General features: G+C 44.3%; 1 non-coding gene across 1 annotated transcript; it reads left to right on the forward strand.

Moving 5' to 3' along the window:
* Positions 1-1,817: 1,817 nt before the first annotated feature.
* On the forward strand, positions 1,818-1,889 carry TRNAW-CCA (transfer RNA tryptophan (anticodon CCA)). The gene has a single exon. It is a non-coding gene; the product is annotated as a tRNA-Trp (tRNA).
* The last annotated feature ends 21,512 nt before the right edge of the window (positions 1,890-23,401 follow it).

The raw sequence follows: 23,401 nt of genomic DNA on the forward strand, positions 1-23,401 counted from the left end.
ATCTCACCTCCATGTTCCAGCACTGAGGCCTATGCACAGCCTCCAGTATTGTCAAGTCAGGTTTTACACAGGTTATCCCTTGTGCCCGAAATGTCCTTCCTTTCTCTCACTGATTCCCTACCTGTCTCTCTCTCCCTTCCCGCCCTTTCTCTCTCTCTCACATGCACACACACACAATCAAACAATTTGGCTTAACAAGCTGATTCTAATCCTTGAATAAGAACCACTTATATTTCTCTCAGGGCTTCCCTGGTGGCTCAGATGGTAGAGAATCCACCTTCAATCCGCGGGAGACCTGGGTTCGATCCCTGGGTTGGGAATCCCCTGGAAGAGGGCATGGCAACCTACTCCAGTATTCTTGCCTGGAGAATCCCATGGACAGAGGAGCCTGGTAGGCTACAGTCCTTGGGATCGAAGAGTCGGACACAGCTGAGCGACTGCTGCTGCTGCTGCTGCTAAGTCACTTTAGTCGTGTCCTTCTCTGTGCGACCCCATAGACGGCAGCCCACCAGGCTCCCCCGTCCCTGGGATCCTCCAGGCAAGAACACTGGAGTGGGTTGCCCTTTCTTTCTCCAGTGCATGAAAGTGAAAAGTAAAAGCGAAGTCACTCAGTCGTGTCCGACTCTTCGCGACCCCATGGACTGCAGCCTACCAGGCTCCTCCATCCATGGGATTTTCCAGACAAGAGTACTGGAGTGGGGTGCCATTGCCTTCTCTGAGCTGAGCGACTAAGCACACACAAAAATACATACATATTTCTCTCAAGAAGCCATCTCTCAGAGCCAGGATTTTGCTCATTCTTTTTCCGATTTCTACATCTACTACTGCTGGCCTCTTCCTCCTTCTGTTAGTGCAATTCCTCTAGGTGATTCCTAGATACTCTTTAGGAGTCAGTTTATAAGATCATCATCTGCTACTCTGAGTTCCCAAAGCATAGTGATCCCTCTCTACTGTATTTGCCTTCTGACGTGTGTGTCTCCCTCCCTTAGGGTGACTAGCCATCCCAGAATGCCTGGGCTTGTCCCTGTGTTTAGCATTGAAGATCCCACATCCCAGGAAACCCTACAGTCTCAGGCAAACCGGGAAGGTTGGAGACCTACTCACCTTAGACTTTATGTTCATCAAGGACAAGGGCTGAGCAAAAGACCTGGCACACGACAAATGAGCACTGGTTCGAATTAAATAAAAGAAGAGAGAGGAATGTGAGTGTAACTATACTTGGACATGTAGGGTGAAGAGCTCTTCATCTGGTTCCCGGTCATGTAAACTTTTTAAATGTCATCAAAACATGATACATTAAGGTTAGGAAAGTTGTCAAATACACAAGTTAGTTAGATGCACATTGTAATTCACAAAACATTCATACATGTAATAAGTGTATATTAACTACCTTTTGTGTGCTGGGTACAGTGAATTACAATGGGCTACAAGGATTAGGCAGATTTGGACTCCTCCCAAAGAAGTCTGCAGGGGGATTTTATAAAACTCAAACAAAGAGAAACAATTATGGCATTAAAAAAAAAAAGACCAGGTAATCTATGTGTGAGCCTACCAAGAAAAGGCTTCAGGTAGGAGGTAAGGGTACATTTGGGAAGGGTTTACATTTGGATAAGGTTTAAGCAGAAGGATGAGAAAGGACTCCCAGTTTGAGAAAAGACTCTGCTCTAAGTGTTCCCTGAGATAGGAAAACTCACCATGTGCACGTGGCTTGAGAATATGGATGTGTGTGTTTTCTATGGCTGTGTAAAAAAAAAAAATCACCACACAGTTAGCATCTGAAAATAATGATCATTTATCATCCCATTTATCATCGGGCTTCCCTGGTGGCTCAGAGGTTAAAGCGTCTGCCTCCAGTGCAGGAGACCCAGGTTCAATCCCTGGGTTGGGAAGATCCCCTGGAGAAGGAAATGGTAACCCACTCCAGTATTCTTGCCTGGAGACTCCCATGGATGGAGAAGCCAGGCTACAATCCACGGGGTCGCAAAGAGTCAGACACGACTGAGCGACTTCACTTTCACTTTATCATCCCATAGCTTCCATGGGTCAGAAGTCTGGGCTCAACCTCGCTGGTTCTCCACTCAGTGTCTCCCAGGGCTGAAATCAAGGTGTTCCTCTGGGGAGCTCCTCTTCCAAGCTCATGTGGTTGCTGGCAGGGCTCAGTTCCCTGCTGTGGTGTGAGTGAGTTTCTGTATTTTTCTTCTTACTTACTGGGTAAGGACCCTTCCTAGCTTCTACAGGCCACCCTCAAATCCTTTCCTCATGGCCGCCTCCAAAGACCCTCTCACAATAGCAGCAGCTTGCTTCTTCAAAGCCAGCAAAATTTTTCTGACTTCCAGAAGGATCTGTCCTTCTTTTTAAAGACTCACGTAATTAGGTCATGCCCACCTGGCACAGGGCTTCCCTGGTGGCTCAGTGGTAAAGAACCCATCTGCTGACACAGGAGACTGGGGTTCAATCCCTGGGTCAGGAAGACCCCCTGGTGGAGGGCATGGCAACCCGCTCCAGTATTCTTGCCTGGAGAATCCCATGGACAGAGGAGCCTGGCGGGCTAGTCCATGGGGTGGCAAAGAGTCATATATGACTTAGCCACAGAGCACAGCCCCGTGGCTCCTAGGATAACTCTCCTTTGATGAACTCCGGGTCAGCTGACTAGTAACCTAACACATTCTCCAGTTTCTCCCATACTTAAAAGGAGAAAATCACATCAAGCACATATACCAGGGGTGGAGACAGGTATAGGAATGTTGGCAGGCAAAGTAGAATATTTGCTACCACAAGGGGTGATAAAGGGATTCAAGGGGCATTAGATAAGTCGTGGGGAGTGAAAGTGTCATATGATGGAGGACCTTGACGGCAAGACAAGGAGTTTGGAGGCTGAGGATTTTTAAGTTGAATAGTAGCATAATGAGAAGTAGAACAGGAAAAGGCAGTACCTTTATCAGAACTCTACAGGAGAGTTGGATAAAATTATTTTAAGTGTTAGTCGTTCAGTCGTGTCTGACTCTTTGAAACCCCACGGACTGTAACCCACCAGGCTTCTCTGTCCATGGAATTCTCCAGGGAAGAATACTGGTGTGGGTTGCCATTCCCTTCTCCAAGGGATCTTCCTGACCCAGGGGTTGAACCCAGGTCTCCTGGATTACAGGCAGATTCTTTACTGACTGAGCCACTAGGGAAGCCCAGCATGTTAAAAATGGAAAAGTTTTAGAGCAAGGATGGGAACTCATTTGCATTAACTCTGATCAAGTAGTATTGGCTGCCTGGAGGGCTGTGTTGGGAGGACTTGGGGTCATTTCTGGACTGAGAGGGCAGCAGCACTGGGCTCTATTGGTAACGTGTGAAACAGTGAGGATGGAGACAAGCCACAGCTCTGGAGCTGGGGCTGGCCACCCTGGCATTTGAGAGAATAGTTTCAGACCTTGTACCTCTGCTAAGGAAAATAGCAAGTCTATTTTCCAGGATTCTAAGGTTTAATCTAGCATCCTGCAAAGCAAATCAAAACCAGCAAACATTAGGAAGCTCTTCAAGCCTTCTCCAAATGTCAGGAGCTAGAATAAAATACAAATAAATTAATCCACTGGGAGCTTCTGCTATTCCTTTCTCTCTCCTGGGGGAGGAAAGGGGGCAGGGTGGGAAACAGCTCCAAAATTTAGGAATTTCTAGCAATCTCTTTAAACACCAGAAAACAGGTCTGCCAGGCAAAGAATTCAAATGCCCTTGCTTTGGACTTTGATGATGCATTCCAAGGCTGCATGGAGACATGTGTAAGGAGAGTGATGAGAAAGTTAATCCTCTAATGATAGGTCTAAGGCCCAGAGGGAAGCCTCATCACAGGGTCATGTGTGTAGGTGGGGGCGGGGGGATGTCAGCTTGGCAGAGCAGGCACTCACCTGCCCCTCCCCACCCCACTGCTTAGGCTCTCCCACCATCTCTCACTTGCCTTTAGGAGCAGCCTTATGCCTTCCAAATCAGAAGCCAAAATCCCAATAGACTGATTAAACAGGGTTTTGTGTTTTTTTTTTTTTCTATATGTCCAAAAGCTGTGCCCTGGGTATTTGGTGTTACTCAAGAGAGTGCTAAGAAAAAGTGGCTTCAGAGTTGGAAGCCCTGGAGGGACTTCTGACTACTTTTTAGTGAGTATGGTGGATTAGATTACTGGGTTTTAAATTTTTATTTATTTGTTTTAGGTGCGCTAGGTGACTGTTGCTGCGCATAGACTTTTCTCTAGTTGCGATAAGCGGAGGGTACTCTCGAGTTGAGGTGTTGGCGGGGGGCTTCTCCTTGTGGTAGTAGCTTCTCTTGTTGCAGAGCACAGGCTCTGGGCTTCAGTAGTTGCAGCACCCAGGCTCAGTAATTGTGGCACATGGGCTTAGCTCCCTTGTGGCATGCAGCATCTTCCCAGACCAGGGATTGACCCCGTGTCCCCTGCATTGGCAGGCAGATTGATGACTAGACCAGCAGGGAAGTCCTAGGTTACTGTTTGCTGAACAGTCTCTCTGAGTGCCTATGTTCCTATGTCCTTGGAAGGAGCATATTTCCGCTCCACCCTGATGTTGGGCCTGACCATGTGACTTGCACTGGTTAATGAAACATTAGTGGTTTTGACACAGTTAGATGTTTAAACTGTGTTTGAGAGATCGGGTTTGCCCACTGTGTCTCCCATCACTACAAGAAAAACATGCCCAAACTAGCCTCTGGTCCAATGAGGATAAAAGGCATAAGAGCAGACCTGAACTCAACAGCTGCTTGGAGTTAAGCCTGTAGGAGCCCAGATGAGATCAAGAAAGCTAACAGATATGTAAGCAAGAAGAGTAGATGATGATTATCTTAAGCCACTGAGTTTAGGAGGGGTTTGTTACAAAGTTATTGTGACAACACTTGATGGGTATTGTAGGTATGAGGCCTCGGGGAAGTTCCTTTTTCTCCACCTCAGTTTCTTTATACAGTGAGTATATGGATGCTAAGTCATTTCAGTCATGTCTGACTCTTCACAACCCCATGGACTAGAGCCTGCCAGGCTCCTCTGTCCATGGGATTCTCCAGGCAAGAATGCTGGAATAGGTTGCCATGCCCTCCTCCAGAGGATATTCCCGACCCAGGGGTCGAACCTGCATCATTTATGTCTCCTGCACTGGCAGGCGGGTCCTGTACCATTAGTGCCACCTGGGAAGCCCTTCTTCATATAGTAAAAGGATATAACAAGGGTACCTCTTCACAGGGCTGTTGTGAGGCTCAACAGAGACAAGGCATTTAAGTAGCTCATAGGGGTGAATGATGCAGAAGCACTTAAGCATCGTTTGTCATCACGGTTAGAAGAATGAACTCTGGATCCAGTTTGGGGGTGGGGGGTGGTTCAGCTCCTGGCACTATGAATCTGCTACAGATCTGGCTGGTGGGGAGAGTCAAGTGTGAGAGTAATTTCAAAACCAAGACATGTCTATGCTAGCAAAGAAACCTAAATCTGGACCTCCTCGCTCAGCTATATATTCTTGCCTCCATACATCACTAAGGCCCTATGCTAGGCAAGGTTCTGGGATAATTCTCAGGACACAGACTTCCATGGTCTCTAATCTTAGAAGGGTTCCAAGACACAGGATAGGTGTGGGTGAGGCTCTGGGGGCGGAGAGGAGATGTGCGAGGAGGGGCTACGGATCCAGGGTATACACAGAGCCCTTTCTGGGGCTGGGCTGCGACAGGCAGCCCAGCCCCTCCTAAGGCTGTGGTTTGAGAGGAAGGCTTCCCAGGTATCTCAGTGGTAAAGAATCCACCTGCCAACACAGGAGATGTGGGCTGGATCCCTGGGTCGGGAGGATCCCCTGGAGGAGGTTATGGCAACCCACTTGCATGTTCTTGCCTGAGAAATCCCATGGACAGAAGAGCCTGGCGGGCTACAGTCCATAGGGTCTCAAAGAGTTGGACATGTCTTAGGGACTGAGCGTGAACATGAGGACCACTGAAGTCTGCAAGAAGTTCTGGAGACGCATCCCAGGGAGATAAATACTATCCACAGCAATTCAATGCTGGTGGTTTAAAGCTTGGACATTGAAAATTCAGACTCAGAAGGAGAGAGGGTCCTTCAGAGAACATTCATGAACAAGACAGATGGTAAGTCTGAGCTAGGAGTTATGTACAATTTCAAGGCTGGGCATTTAGACTTAGAAGAAGCACAGTGTAGCAAGTAAAAGCTTTGACTCTGCTGCTGCTGCTGCTGTTGTCACGTCAGTCGTGTCCGACTCTGTGCGACCCCATAGACGGCAGCCCAACAGGCTCCTCCGTCCCTGGGATTCTCCAGGCAAGAACACTGGAGTGGGTTGCCATTTCCTTCTCCAATGCATGAAAGTGAAAAGCAAAAGTGAAGTCGCTCAGTTGTGTCCGACTCTTAGCGACCCCATGGACTGCAGCCTACCAGGCTCCTCCGTCCATGGGGTCTCCAGGCAAGAGTACTGGAGTGGGTTGCCATTGACTCTGCTAGACTGCCTTAAGTTCAAAGCCTGGCTTCTGGCATTTGCAAGTTGTGTGACCTTCAGCAAGTTATGTAACAGCTCTGAACCTCAGTTTCCTGAGGGAAGTTAGGAAAATAGGGTTATTATTAGAACTTCCCTTCTCAGGTGCTTATGAGAATTAAAATCATTAAATATATAAAGCACTTCGAATGGACTTCAGTACTGCCTATTAACATTATTTTTATTATTTATTTGGCTGCACCAGGTCTTAGCTGTGGCATGCAGGATCTAGTTCCCTGACAAGGGAACAAACCTGGGCCCCCATCAATGGGAGCTTGGAATCTTAGCCACTGGACTACCAGGGAAAGTCCTTATTCTCCTACTTATTGATAGTACAGGCTCATAAGCCATTATCTGAATCACATGAGCTGACATATGTTTCATAATTCAAAATTTTCAGATTTTAGAAAAGACATATGAATGCACATATATAAATTGTACAAAAGAAATATGGTGCCGATATAAAGATTTTAGAGAAGAAACATGGTGTAGATAGAAAAGCACAGTAGGATCTGGGGTTTTATTCTCTAACCAAGTATATGAATATTTATGTGGTGAAATATGTGAATATTTAGATCAAACAAGAACTAGAAATAGCTTCATGTCAGTTCAGGTCAGATTCTGCTACCTTATAAGATTTTTTAAAGAGCAAAGCAAACAAATGATAACATAAATAAAACTCTTTGAGTTTCTAGGGCTTTGAGGATTTGAGAAATGCAAAAAAGAGATTGTGGCTTTTATCACTGGAAGTGATGGAGACTGCATAAATGTGTTGGGCCAGGAGCAGGGGGGCAGAGGAAGGTCTCTTCCACCTAGGTTGGTTGGGAAAGACAGTGTAAGAGGCAGATTTGGAGTGGAGACCCTCAAGGATTGGCAGTGTCTCAAAGGCAGGACTCAGGCAGCAACACTGGTACTTATTAATAAAAACAGTCAGGAATCAAAGCCCAGGGTAGATGGCTCAGAACTTGTCAAGAGGTGAACTGAAGCTGGACTGTGAATAGCCTTGGATGCCAGGACAAGAATATAGGCTTTCTGTTATGAGAAGGAGATGATTTCACTGGAGTTGAATCTGGCATCTCAGCCAATTTCTGCCTCTGGTACAAAGCCTGGCAGGTCTTTTAGAGATGGATGATCTTAAGTTATGCCCCTTGATGGGGACCATGCTCTAGAATGCCCTGTCCTTCACCTTCAAAGTTTGATCATTAATAACTACCCACTCTGGGACACACTTTGCCTGTCACCATGCTGACAGACACTGTCAGCTGCCCACCCACATCACCTTGGCACTCATTTGTAAATACAGAAGGATGCTCAGTGAGAACACCTGCAAATCTTTACCGAAGGCTCTTTCTGGTTGCTGATGTACCCTGGGCTGGTGCACAAAGTCAACTGGAAATGCAAAGAGTTAATACCCTCAGAAGTAGCCCTTAACCAGTGATGGACAGGACGCTGAGGATAAATATCCCAATTCCCTCACCCTCAGATCAGGATAACAATGAAGTATGTTCTCCAACACATATGCTCTCCAATGAGTCCTACAATTCCCCTGGGAAAATGGGGTCCAGCTGTCCCCAGCAGTAACTTTTAATGCACTGTGTTAGCACCTGCCCATTTCTGTCTCACTCTTTACTCTGTAACCATGTTTCTCGGCATCACATTCCAAATCAACTTGTTGCACTTGAATCTTTGTCTCAGGGTCTGTTTCTGGGGCAACTCAAACTGGGTCACCATAGACAGGAGTGGCCTTCATGCTGGACTTGGTTCATGGTTTCCATTGGGAGAGGTTAAACATCTCAAGGAGAGAAACTTTTCATTGGCCTTTGAATCCCCATTGTGCACTTCAGTTCAGTTCAGTTCAGTTCAGCCGCTCAGTTGTGTCCAACTCTTTGCGACCCCATGAATCGCAGCACGCCAGGCCTCCCTGTCCATCACCAACTCCCAGAGTTCACTCAAACTCATGTCCATTGAGTCAGTGATGCCATCCAGCCATCTCATCCTCTGTCATCCCCTTCTCCTCATGCCCCCAATCCCTCCCAGCATCAGAGTCTTTTCCAATGAGTCAACTCTTTGCATGAAGTGGCCAAAGCACTGGAGTTTCAGCTTTAGCATCATTCCTTCCAAAGAAATTCCAGGGCTGATCTCCTTCAGAATGGACTGGTTGGATCTCCGTGCAGTCCAAGGGACTCTCAAGAGTCTTCTCCAACACCACAGTTCAAAAGCATCAATTCTTTGGCGCTCAGCCTTCTTCACAGTCCAACTCTCACATCCATACATGACCATAGGAAAAACCATAGGCCTAACTAAACGGACCTTTGTTGGCAAAGTAATGTCTCTGCTTTTGAATATGCTATCTAGGTTGGTCATAACTTTCCTTCCAAGGAGTAAGCGTCTTTTAATTTCATGGCTGCAATCACCAACTGCAGTGATTTTGGAGCCCCCAAAAATAAAGTCTGACACTGTTTCCACTGTTTCCCCATCTATTTCCCATGAAGTGATGGGACCAGATGCCATGATCTTCTTTTTCTGAATGTTGAACTTTAAGCCAACTTTTTCACTCTCCACTTTCACTTCCATCAAGAGGCTTTTTAGTTCCTCTTCACTTTCTGCCATAAGGGTGGTGTCATCTGCATATCTGAGGTTATTGATATTTCTCCTGGCAATCTTGATTCCAGCTTGTGTTTCTTCCAGTCCAGCATTTCTCATGATGTACTCTGCATATAAGTTAAATAAGTAGGGTGACAGTATACAGTCTTGACATACTCCTTTTCCTATTTGGAACCAGTCTATCATTCCATGTCCAGTTCTAACTGTTGTTTCCTGACCTGCATGAAGATTTCTCAAGAGGCAGGTCAGGTGGTCTGGTATTCCCATCTCTTTCAGAATTTCCCACAGTTTATTGTGATCCACACAGTCAAAGGCTTTGGCATAGTCAATAAAGCAGAAATAGATGTTTTTCTGGAACTCTCTTGCTTTTTCCATGATCCAGTGGATGTTGGCAATTTGATCTCTGGTTCCTCTGCCTTTTCTAAAACCAGCTTGAACATCAGGAAGTTCACAGTTCATGTATTGCTGAAGCCTGGCTTGGAGAATTTTGAGCATTACTTTACTAGCGTGTGAGATGAGTGCAATTGTGCGGTAGTTTGAGCATTCTTTGGCATTGCACTTAGAGAAAGTAAAAAGAAAGTGAAAGTTAGTCACACAGTCCAAGTCCTTGCAATCCCATGGACTATAGCCTCTTTGGCTCCTCTGTCCATGGAATTCTCCAGGCAAGAGTACTGGAGTTGCCATTTCCTTCTCCAGGGTATCTTCCCGGGTTCAATCCCTGGGTATCCTGCACTGCAGGTGAAATCTTTACCAGCTGAGCCAGTAGGGAAGCCCATGGCACTTAGACAGTAGACATCAAATAAGGTTGATTGTGGATTTACTTGGAAAATTAGATAAGTTGCGATTACTTGCATGAAGCTAAAGATCACCAATGACTTTAAGGTCAAAGCCCAGTTTCTGGGTTTTATTCACTGGCTCTCCCACTGGCTTGGTGATCTTGAGCAAATCCATTCATCTGTCTAAGACTTAGTCTCTATGAAATGACGATGAGAAACTTTGCCACTTAGAGCTGCTATGAGCATTACATAAGATCATGTGTGTGAAGCACCAAGCTTATGTCCTCGCTTTCTGTGTTAGTTACAGCTTTAGACACATTCTGTCCCCAAATATCCTATTCTTCCTCTCTTTCCTCCCATAACCACTTTCTCGGAGTCATGGTTTTAAGGTTCTCTTAAAATTATTGAAATGGATTCAAGGCCACATGCATATGATCCCGAGCATTCCACCCCCTACACAGAAAATCTCCATCTTTCAAAGAAGACTTTGTGGTAGCTTTTTCATCACCAGCTCTGACATAGACACATGCATACACATACATATAAACATGGATGGATTCTGTGGCAGCATCTCTCATCGCCAGCTCTGATATAGATACATGCATACACATACATATAAACATGGATGGATTCTGTGGCAGCATCTCTCATCGCCAGCTCTGATACAGACACATGCACACACACATACAAACATGGATGTCTTCTTCACAAGGCAGCTTTCTCAGTTCCTTCTGCAATTGCAACATGGACACCAACTCAACACTCTTGTGTTTAACCAACATAACATTTATATCACCTAGAGTAAAAAGATTGCTACACTTGGACCATAAGAATTAGATCTTCTCATTCTATTATCACCACTGAACATTTCCCAAGACATCATGGCACACATGGCCCTAGTCTAGGTGCTTAGGATGCCAAGGAACGGTGGTACCATGAAGCTTACCCACAAAGATCGTCAATATGAGGCAGACACCATGTAGTGTGTGTGTGTGTGTGCTCACGTGTGCACATGCACACACAAACGCATATGGAGATATATGCTTATGCAGGCATAGGTCTTACCTGTTGTGCTGTTCTAGTTCTCCTCCTGCATGCAAATGTGGAGCCAGAAGACAGTTTAAATGAAGTACCAAGAGTCATCATTTGGGTTTCCAGTCCTAAAATGAGTAGAGAGCTAGATGAACCTGAACAGCTCAGTCCCCTTTCCAGACCTCAGTTTTTCTACCTGTAGGAGCAAGTAAGAGTGAATGTTTTTCAGGACTCCATAAAGATCTTGGGGCTTCCCAGGTGGCGCAGTAGTAAAGAATCCACCGGCCAATGCAGGAGACACCAGTTTGATCCTTGGGTCAGGGAAGATTCCCTTGGAGTAGGAAATGGCAACCCACTCCAGTATTCTTGCCTAGAAAATGCCATGGACAGAGGAGCCTGGTGGGCTACAGTCCATGGGGTTGCAAAGAGTCAGACGTGACTGAGCGACAGTTTAGAAAGTTAAATTCAAAAATCTGAAGGCCGGAAGAAGGCACCATGTGATTCCATATACTTTTTTTACATTTGAAAACACCCAACTGAAAACTGATTTGTTAAAAAATTGTGCTATTACACTTACTGTGCCTTCTTTATGAACTGGAGTAAAGAGGAGGGATTTATTTGAAAGTCAATAGACTATTTACAGCTCTACTGTAGGTGCTAGTTTAAATTCAACATTTTGAATGGGGTAGAAACAATCACATCGGAATTTGACCAAGGATACATTCCATGTCAGTTTAATGCTCCAGCTGTTTAATCAAAATATGAATAAAAGGTCTAAAGCCCAACAAGCAAAAATATCATAGTTGTGGGATTCAGCGATTGCTTCCCCATTGTTAACCAATTACTGTGTAATTTTTCCCTGTGACTGAATAACTAACTGTTAGCAAATAATGAAAAGGCAATTACAGCGACGCTTTGTTCCTATTACTCCCTTCATTTTATTCCAGCTATAATTATTGTCAGAGCTGGAGGTTTACTGTACCATGGAAGCAGCACCAGGAAAGAAAATGGAATGGGCTGGTGCATGGAAAATTGCAAATGTCACAGCTACCTTCATCGCCACTGTCGGACTTCTGAGATTAAAAAATCAGAGGAAAAAGCTCTCCGTGTGGGTTTTACAAATTCTCTACCTCAAGCTGTTGAAGCAACGGGGGAAGTGGGGATGGAGGTGAGGATGGGGGTGGGTGGGGGCGGTGGGCAGGGAATCAGGCACGATGTTTCTTCTTTTTTCCTGTGTGTAATTCCCAAAGGATGGTGCCTTTTCGCCACAGTCTGCCTGAACCCGACTCGTGGGCTCTTCTTTTAGCCTTTGCTTCTCATTAATGGTCTCCATGCTGTTTCATAATGGGGAGTGGCATATAAATGATGCATTTTATGGGGTTTGATCTTTCTTCAGAGAGGAAATATGCTGCATATGGACAGATGTCTGAGAAAGAAAATGATGACTGCGTTCTCTTTGTGCAGTTGCTGGGACCAGTTTTTAGAAGCTGATTCTCACTGATCAATATACCTTCCAGTTTAACTTTGTTTTTATTAAAAATTTTATTTGTAAAAATAAGATGAAGGGGATAGAGGTATGACCTTCATATTTTTATAGCTTCTTTATTTAATGAACATACTACCTACAATGTGCAAGATATGGGACTAGGCTCTGAGGAGTCAGAGAGAAGACATGGCCCCTGAGACACAAAGCAGAAAAGACTTAAATACCATCTTGAGGTATTTAAAAAAAAAAAATCTAAACAAATGTCTGTCTGCATGAAAAGCAACTTAGCAGAGTCGAAAGTGTGTATAGTCGAAACACTATATGTTTGAAGCTCTAGATTCCAAGTCCAGCTTTACAATTACTAACTGGTTTATCTTGTTGTATCAGCTAGCTATTGCTATGTAACAAACTATCACCCAAACTCTACGGCTTAAGTCAACAACTGTATTTAATGAAAGCTCATGAATTTGCTTTCGAGTGTCTCACTGGTAAAGAATCCATCTGCCAAAGCAGGAGACAGGGGTTTGATCCCTGGGTTGGGAAGATCCTATGGAGGAGTAAATGGCACTCCCATGGACAGAGGGGCCTGGTGGGCTGCAGTCCACAGGATTGCAGAGTTAGATATGACTGAGTGACTGAGCACGAGCACACATGAATCTGCAGGTCAAAGGAGGCTCTGCTCCAGGTTGAGCTTGGCCGTGGCATCTTCTCTGGGGAACTTTGCTCCAGATGTCTCTTACCTTCCTCTTTGGAACAGTTGGCCAGCCTGGACTGTCCTTATGGTAATGTCTGAAGAGCGAGAGACCAATCAGAAGCATGCAGGCACTTTCAAGCCTCTGCTTCAGGCACATCTGCTAACAGGATACAGTTAGAGGTGACTAGTTCGGGGAATTGATGCAATCACCTGAACTTGGGTAAAACTCCATGACTCAATTTCTTTGTAATATTCAAGCTCAGTTTACCTGCTTTAAAAGATCATTGAAAGAAGCAAAACAAATAAACAGCATTAGTATGTTCTGAAAACTACAAAGAACTATGACTATGTGATTTACTATTGTTCTTATTACTTCATACTTATCTATATGTCATAAACCTTTTATGATTTTTTGACCTAATTTGGTTAAAAGAGATTCTTTACAAACTTCAAATTTCTTTACATTCAATCATCAGATATTCTTTCATTCATCAGAGATATAAAAATGGAAAATGGAAATTATCTACAGTCTATTCATTTTTGTTTTACTTGTAAAACAGGTCACTTCTCCAAGACCCTGATCCTACTTGAGGTCAAACAGAATCTCAGAGGTATTGCTCTTGGTTCCTGTGGCAGCCAGCCAAGAGATTCCCCTGGGATTAAGGTAGAAAGAAAAAACATTTATAGGCTCGATAGCCTCGGGTTGGGATATTTTTATAGCTAAAGGAAAGCTGGTTATGAGGGTTAGTTGGTCGCAAATAAATAAGCAAGGATATACATTCACAAGGACAGAAGGGTGCAATAATAATAATAAAAACCCTCAGAAAGTCAGACAGATCTAGGTTTGAATCCTTGCTCTATTACTTAATAACTGGCTTATTTAGCTTCCTGAAGCTTCTCTTTCCTTTTTTGTAAATCGGGGACATAAAATCTAACTCACTGTGTTTCTTGTGAGGGCTAAATGAGCTATAAAACATGTTGAGTCTCCCCAAATAGATACAGATGACCCTTGAAAAATTATGTGTTTGAACTGTGTAGGTTCACTTACACATAGATTTTTTTTTTCACTAAATTACACACAGATTTTTTTTTCACTAAATACATTCTACAGTACCATATGATCCATGGTTGGCTGAATCCATGGAGGCAGAACCATGATATCTGTATTGGAGGGCCAATTATAATGTTATATGTGAATTTTTGACTATGGGGAGGGTTGGTACCCTTAATCTCTGTGTTGTTCAATGTTTAACTGTAATTTCAATCAATATCCTTGCAGGACTTTATATTTCATTTGTATCTAAGAGAGGCAGCATCACAAATGGATAGAGAAAGTACAGATTATTTGATAAAAAGAGAAACTGACTCAAAGAATAGAGAAAAAGTTGAATTGTAACCTCACAGCACATATAAGAACATAAGCAAGAGATGAACTGGATGAATTAAAGACTGAAATATGAGGAGTAAAACTTAAGAAATATAGTAAGTAAATAAGATTAATGTATTTGTGACCTTGGAGTAGATTATGATTGTGTAGTCAAAATGCAAAAGAACAAATGATATAGTGCAGGGAAAAAGACAGAAAACTAAAAAGATATGAATAAGCGTTTCCCAAAAGGGGAAACAAGAACAGTTAACATATATACAAAGCTCACGTTCACTGATAGAGAAAGGCAAATTAGAACAAGCTTGCGATGGCACTTTTAACCTATCAAATTGGAAAACAATTAGACAATCAGACATATATACACTATCATGTGTAAAACAGATAGCTAGTAGGAAGTTGCTATATAACAGGGAACCCAGGCTGGCATTCTGTGACACCCTAGAGGAGTGGGATGGGAGAGGAGGGGGAGGCTCCAGAGGGAGGAGACACATGCGTGATTATGACTGATTGAGTTGTTGTATGGCAGAAACCAACACAACACGGTAAAGCAGTTACCCTCCAATTAAAAAAAATTAGACAATCAGGTAATAATATTAAGTGATGGTGAGGGTATTAGGAAATAGGAACTCACCTTCATGTCCTGCTGATGGGGGGTTTACTGCTACAGATATTTTGCAGAGGAATCTGGCAGTAGTTAGTGGGAGTAAAAACGCACAGATCCTAAGATCTTAGGACACCCTCTTCTGAGTGAGTACCCCAGAGACATTGTCCCAAAAAAAGACATGGATAAGGCCAGCTTTTTAAAAAAATTGTAGTATAATCACTTTACAATATTGTGTTAGTTTCTGCTGTACAGTGAAGTGAATCAGCTATATGTATACATATACCTTTTCTCTTGAGCTTCCTCCCACCCCAGCCCTTCTTCTGCCCCTCTTTGTCATCACGGAGCACTGAGCTGAGCTCCTGGGGTCACACAGCTGCTCCCCACGAGCTGTCTGTTACATACAAGGCAGTGTGTACACGGCTGCGCCACTCTCCCAACCCACCACACTCTTCCCTTCCCAGCCAGTGTCCACACGCCCGTTCTCTACACCTGCCTCTCGATTCCTGCCCTGCAAAGAGGGTCATCTGTACTAGTTTTCTAGATTCCACATATATGCATTAATATATAATATTTGTTTTTCTCTTTCTGACTAACTTCACTCTGTATGACAAACTCTATGACCATCCACATCACCACAAATGACTCAATTTCATTTTTAACGGCTGACTAATATTCTATTGCATATATTTACCACATCTTCTTTATTCATTCGTTTGTTGATGGACATTTAGGTTGCTTCCATGCCCCAGCTCCTGTTAACGAACATCGGGTACATGTGTCTTTTTGAATTATGGTTTTCTCAGGGTATATGCCAGGCATTGATTGAACTGGCAGAACTGGAGATGCAGAGGGGTCCATCAGAGGCAGAATGGAGGAGTAAAATGGTCCACAGTCCTTTATCTGCAATTCTTAAGTACAAAAACCTCTAAAAATATGAAGTTTTTCATAACTTTGGCACTTGGAAGCAGAAATTGTGGGCGGGAAGATAGACCTTTTCACATTCCACTTAGTGTGATTGTTCATACATTTAGATACAGAAATCAAACTAATGTGTTTGATTAAAGAGTGATACCTAGGGCTTGCAAAATGAAATTTGGCGTCCAACACCACCTAATGTTAGCACACAGAACTATACAGAATGAGTTCTAGAAGACGCACGTATCAATGCGCAGAGGCACAGAGTAGAAGAGCCTCAGTGAAACTCACCAGCAAGGATGCATGTAGGGGAAGTCAGAGATTTGAAGTGAGGCTAGGATGCAGAAGGAAAAAAAATTTTTTTAATGGAATATAGAATAGGATATAAAAAACAAAATAAAGGAACACCTGAAGGAAAAAAAATAAAATAAGGCCAATAGATCATTGTGGACCAGCAGCTGAACTGGGAAGGGGGATTTCTATATCAGTTTCTAACTATACCATGCATTTCCTTTTTGGCAAAAGTCCCATTCCCCAACATGATAACTTATGAACTTTGTTTAACCCTCTGTCTCATAGGTTGGACACTTAGAATTTGGGGCTTAAGAGGGAGTTTCAAAGGGAGGGGATATATGTATACCTGTGGCTGATTCATGTTGAGGTTTGACAGAAAACAACAAAATTCTATAAAGCAATTATCCTTCAATAAAAAAAAAAATTAAAAAAAGTTTTACATTAACTGAAAGTCCACTGCAGCCAAACAGGACCAGTTGGGGGGACTCCTGATACCAGGGCTGTGTTTTCTCACCATGGGCAGCATGGGTGAACTATAATTCAGCCAAAAGAGCACTGGGTTTAGAGTGGACTTGGCTTTATATGTGACCATGGGTAAGCGTGTTGCCCTTTCAAGCTTCAGCACTCTGTATCCGTTCCTTACTGTTCCTCTCCCCCAGGTAACCCCTGTAATGGAACCATTCTGGATTTCTTGCAGGTGACCAAAAACACGCCCCCTGACATTTCCATGATTTTCTATGTATTTTTCCAACTGAAGTGCTCACCACCCCTCATTTGCTCAGAGAAGTCCCAAGTTACCTTTTGAATTAGTGCCAACCTGAAGAAGAACTAAAGAGCCTCTTGATGAAAGTGAAAGAGGAGCGTGAAAAAGTTGGCTTAAAACTCAACATTCAGAAAACTAAGATCATGGCATCTGGTCCCATCACTTCATGGCAAATAGATGGGGAAACAATGGAAACAGTGACAGACTTTAATTTGGGGGGCTCCAAAATCATTGCAGATGGTGACTTCAGCCATGAAATTAAGACACTTGCTCCTTGGAAGAAAAGTTGTGACGAACCTAGATAGCATATTAAAAAGCAGAGACATTACTTTGTCAGCAAAGGTCCATCTAGTCAAAGCTATGGTTTTTCCCACAGTCATGTACAGATGTGAGAGGTGGATCATAAAGAAGGCTGAACATTGAAGAATTGATGCTTTTGAACTGTGGTGTTGGAGAAGACTCTTGAGAGTCCCTTGGACTGCAAGGAGATCCAACCAGTCAATCCCAAAGGACTGAACAGTCATTGGAAGGACTGATGCTGAAGCTGAAGCTCCAATATGTGAAGCTTCAGCTTCTGATGTGAAGAGCCAACTCACTGAAAAAGACCCTGATGCTGAGAAAGACTGGACATGAATTTGAGCAAACTCCAAGAGACAGTGAAGTACAGAGAAGCCTGGCATGCTGCAGTCCATGGGGTCACAGAATCGGACATGACTTAGCAGCTGAACAACAACAAAATGAGTGTTTTGTTAATAAGATAAGACATCTGTAGGGCAGGAACTATACCTTACTCATCTCTATAATTCTGAGGTCTAGAACAGTATCTAACATGTGGTAGGTTTTCACTTTGGTGAACAAGGCAGACACATTCTTGCCTTCAGACAGCGTGAATCTAATGAGAGAAAATAGATTCTGAGTGGGCAGTTGTGGACGGGAAGAGCTTTTCATAAGGGGAGCGCAGGGAGCTTGTGGCAGGGGGGCACTTATAACTGTGGCAAATGGGCCTCAGCTAGGAATAGCACCAGCTATTTACATATACATCTAAAATAGCACCTCCCTTCCCCAATTTCCTCCTTCCTTGATTCACCATAGACAACAGGGTTTTCATCTTCCAGGCCAAAACCTGACTCAGGGATATGATCATCTCAGCTTTCCAAGCTACATAGGTTGTAGGTGGAGAGGTCAGAGGAGAGGGGGAGCCGAGCAGGTCACACATGCCCTAGAGGGAGGAAGGGAGCCCCAGGTTGTGTTCAGAATAGAAACACCCTGAACTTTTCCCACCCCACATGAGCCATCATTAGGCGCTTCCCAACACTTCCTATAGTTTCTCCCCAGTTCCCCAGAGGATACGCCACATAACGTAAAACAATAATACTAAATCTAAAGGTAAAAAGGAAAGACATCATTACCAGATTAATACATCGTGAAAAAATTCACATTTCTGATAGATACTTAACAGCGCATTGGTGATTAAATTAATTGCACGTGGCGAACAGAAAGATAGCTCTTTAATGCATGTTAAATATTAACAATTGGAGATAATAGGAATCTACATGTCTCTTCTTTACGGCTTCCTTTGTCAATGAAATGTACTCTTGTGTTGGAGGAAGAGAGAGTTTGGAATGTGCTGGTCTTATCCAGTGAAGGCCAGCCCTGCCCCCCACCGCCCGCCACACCAGAGCCACCAGCAATCAGCTTAATCATAACTGACCGGAACCAAATGGATTCAGGCAGCCATGCTGACTACTGAGTTAAAAAGTTTTATATATCAAGAGTCTGAATGCCAACTAAATCAAAACCTTTCAAGGCAAATCAAAAGGCCGGCAGCCTTCTCCCTGCTTCTGCCAAAAGCTTTGTTTCGCCATTTCCTCCCCGGGCCATCAGGAGGTGGTGGTGGCTTCTGCGGTTCAGTCTGGCCTCATCTGGGGGCATCCTTACATGCCCCCATTATCCTCAGAAAGCCAGCCCATCACCTTTACATGAAGAGCACTGGGGGGTGGCTTGTGGGGTAGGCGGGGAGCGAAGAGAAGCAAAACACACTGATTGATTGCAAACCCAGCTATGATGTCAGCATGAATTAATGTTTCCCACAGGCATGCTAATCAGCTCCATGACATAATAACGGCTTCTATTACACCGGTGGGACTTCAAAGTTATTCCAAAGATAACATAACACAACACTTGAAGCCCCAGGAAACTTCCACCGCGCTTTTAGATGTTTTATAAAGTTACCAATCTTTTCATTGCTCGGGAAACACACACAAAAAAAGCTGAAAGGAAACAGAATATTGAATTTGGGATGAATTGGGGTGGAAAGTGATTTCATTACAAATTCCAAATGTTCAAAGAGATAGTGGCAATTAAAAAGCTGCAAGGGGTCGCCATTTAAAAGCAGCTCTGTGCAAACTTTTCTCAGGCAGGCAGATGGGCACAGATCCTAATGTGGAAAAAAAAATCTAAGTCTGAATGAAAGGTATTTGTTCAGATGAACAAATGAGCCCACAAAAAGTAAAACAGGAGAGCACAGGGATCAAGGTTTGCATCTCGATTCTGACCTCTCTTAGATATTTGTCTCTGGACTGCTGCTGCTGCTAAGTCACTTCAGTTGTGTCTGACTCTGTGCGACCCCACAGACAGCAGCCCACCAGGATCCCCTATCCCTGGGACTCTCCAGGCAAGAACACTGGAGTGGGTTGCCATTTCCTTCTCCAATGCATGAAAGTGAAAAGTGAAAGTGAAGTCGCTCAGTCATATCCGACTCTTAGCAACCCCATGGACCGCAGCCCACCAGGCTCCTCCGTCCATGGGATTTTCCAGGCAAGAGTACTGGAGTGGGGTGCCATTGCCTTCTCCGTGTCTCTGGACTATTGTTTAATATTCCTGAGACTTGACTGCTCCTGTATAAATGGAACTAATGATACTGACCTCATGGTAGAGCTGAGAGTTCTAGATCAGGGAATGTATTCCAAGCACTGTGTCAAAGTGGGCACCCAGTACACATTATTATTATTATTATTATTATCAATAAACATTTGATGTTACTCACCACTGGCTTCCCAGGTGGCTTGATGGTAAAGAATCTGCCTGCCAATGCAGGAGATTCAAGTTCGATCCCTGGGTTGGGAAGACCCCTCGGAGAAGGGAATGGCTATCCACTCCAGTATTCGTGCCTGGAGAATTCCATGAACAGAGGAACCTGGAGGGCTACAATTCATGGGGTCACAAAGAGTCAGATACGACTAAGTGACTAACACTTCATGCACTTGAACACTGATATGTAATGACTAGTACTAGTAACACAAATATCCAGCATTTACATAAGAACTCACACACATCACCTTTCAAAGCACTCACAAGCCAGTAAGTGAGGTACTATTGTGTCTAATGTACAGAGGATGCAATTGAGGCGCAGAAAGGTGTAAGTGACCTCCCTGAGATAACACCCACGAGATAGAATGGCTGGACTGCAAACCCGTGCCATCTGGATCTGTTCTGTATTCTCAACCACCACTTTCTCTATACATGTGCACACAAGAGGACACACTCACACACAGACATACACTACACACACACACACACACACACACACAGATGTACTGCCCAAAACACATCCTGCGGGTCTCTAATCTCCTACCATGATGATGACCAACTCTATTTCTGCAGTTTGACAAGCCTGTGTGTGAGGCCCGCATGCTCCACTTACTCAGCATGACCCTGGGTAAGTCACTTAACCTTTCTGAGACTCAGTCCTCCAACTGTGCAGTGGGAATATTCACAGAACCCATGACAGGATACCTGGGAAGAGCTCAGCATGGTGCCTGAACTTGGTAAACATCTTGATAAATTCAGCTATCATCTTTATTATAGTGCTACTTGACTGCTCTGTGGTGTCTGACTCTTTGCGACCCCCGTGGACAGACTGTCCATGGGACTCTCCAGGCAAGAGTCCTGGAGTGGGTTGCCGTTTTCTTCTCCAGGGGATCGTCCCAACCCAGGGATTGAACCTGGGTCTCCCGCACTGCAGGCAAATTCTTGACCACCTGAGCCACCAGGGAAGCCCCATCATTATTATAAACATTTATAATATTATTTATTATATAATAATACATTTATTATTATTTATAATAAAATATTTATATCTCTCTCAATCTCTTTTGTCTGTGTGTCCCTGTCTCTGTCTCTCTCACACACACAGCTCAGTGTCAGTCACAAGAATATGTAGGTGGCGCTTCCAGAAAGGGATGTACCAGGCACAGGTGTTTGGGCCAACAGGGATTCCCTCGGAGCATCTGAAAGTTACAGAAGGAGGAAGGAGGCAGGAAGAGAGGCTGCCGCTCTGCCTCCTGACCGGATGTCCCCTCCTCTCTCAGATCCTCTCCTGTCCAGTCTGGCAGCTGCCTACCCACTTGATGTGTGGGCAGTTCTTAGGGATCGCTGGAGGGCAAGGTTTTCATGGCCCAGAGGTCCCCAGAGACATGGGGGCAGCCATGGGGGTTGCCACACCACTTCTGAGGGCCCGTCGGCTCCTTGACATTTTCTTTTTTTTCCAGTTTTTCTAGGTATTTTATTTAAAAATGCTTTAATGTATATAACATTACTATTTTATTTGTACAATATATCCTTATAGCTTATTTATTTTATACCCAATAGTTTGTGCCTCTTAGTCCCCTACTCCTATCATGTCCCTCCCCCTTCCCTCTCCCCAGCGGTAACTGCGAGTTGTCCATCTGTGTTGACCCGACATTGTCTGACAGATTCCTACTAGATAAGGAGGCTTCTCGCACAGCCTCCTCTCAGCTCCCTGGCTGTCAGATCATCATGTTTATCTGAGGAGGAACCACAAGCACCTGGGTAGCTCGGCTGGCAAAGAATACACCTGCAATGCAGGAGACCTGGGTTCAATTCCTGGGTTGGCAAGATCCCCTGGAGGAGGACATGGCAACCCACTCCAGTAATCTTGCCTGGAGAGTCCCCTTGGGCAGAGGAGCCTAGTGGACTGCAGTCCATGGGGTTGCAAAGAGTCAGAAACGACTGAGCGACTGAGCACAGCACATGGGCACTCAGCTATTTGTCTTGATAAAATGTGCAGTTGAAAATGAAAGGGGCCTCATTGCCCACTATGTTTCTGTCACCATGCTTGGCACCATGTGGCAGCTGGAGTCCTAGACCTGAGGAAGAACATGAGGGATAAGAAGTAAAGGAGAAGAATGGAAACCCACTGAAAGAGTGAGCAAAGAGGTGAGTAGAAATGACAAAGGGAAGTGACGAAAAGAAAAGATGGAGCTACTTCCAGGAGAAAAGGTCCTAAGTGTCTCGAACCATGGCTTTTGCTGTTATCCATTTAACTTTATTTGATGCTATTCCTTTGAACGAAACCAAACATCTGAGGCAAAATTCTGAGCTATGATTTTGCCTCAGAATTTGCTGGTATCTTCAAGTGAAGAATCGTGATGGACCTGATTTTCTTTTTGCTTCTGGCAATTTCATAAAGTATATGTGAAATATTCCCCTTGGTTCACTTACTTTCTTCCAACTTTTTAGGATGGACAGAATTGGGGAGGAAAAAAGACTACAAAAACCAGCTCTTCTGACTTTGCTAAGCTTAGTGATAGCTAGCTTTGCTGAAGCTGAACTGAATTTGGTACCTGATGTATTCGTGTGACAGATAATCATCAAACACAGTGTCTAGCTGGGGACCAGTGGTCACACAACCCCTGTCCTCAGGATGCTTATGCTCTAGTGGAGGATACAAATGCAAAACAGAGTGGTGAGTGCAGTACTAGACACATCTGGGGACACACTCGGTTACCTTACTTCCGATCTCAGCCAAGATTGAACCTGGCATGTTGCTACCAGCCTGAGCAACACACAGCTTCGTTCTCTGGATGACTCAGACATGGCAGAAGCCCTGGAGAGCTTAGTCAGCCTGTGCAGTTGCACAGCTGGGAAGGGCAGGGAAACTAGCAACTCTTGGGGCAACACTCAGCCAACGCTGACTAAGTCAGTGAATAAATGCCCCAATTCCCCTCCTCCAGGCAGTTATACTGGAATCATTCCACACATTTCCCAGGAGGACCCAGAGGAATTGAGCTCCCTTTGCTGATAGCAGCATCCTCAGTGATGACCCCTAACTTTTTCCGTCCTGGCTTCACTCTCCCAGCTCCCTCACCCCTGCACCCAGGGGTCACTTCCCAAATGCAGTACCTATACGCAAGTCTCTTTTTAAAATATTTATTTATATATCTGGCTGCACTGGGTCTTAGTTGTGGCACACAGGATCATGGGTCTTTGTTGCGGCATGCAAACTCTTAGTTGCAGCATGTGAAATCTAGTTCCCTGACCA

Source organism: Bos grunniens, chromosome 18, assembly GCF_055505025.1.
Source record: "Bos grunniens cultivar Pamir isolate PY7600 chromosome 18, Bosgru_T2T1.0, whole genome shotgun sequence".
Taxonomy (NCBI): domain Eukaryota; kingdom Metazoa; phylum Chordata; class Mammalia; order Artiodactyla; family Bovidae; genus Bos; species Bos grunniens.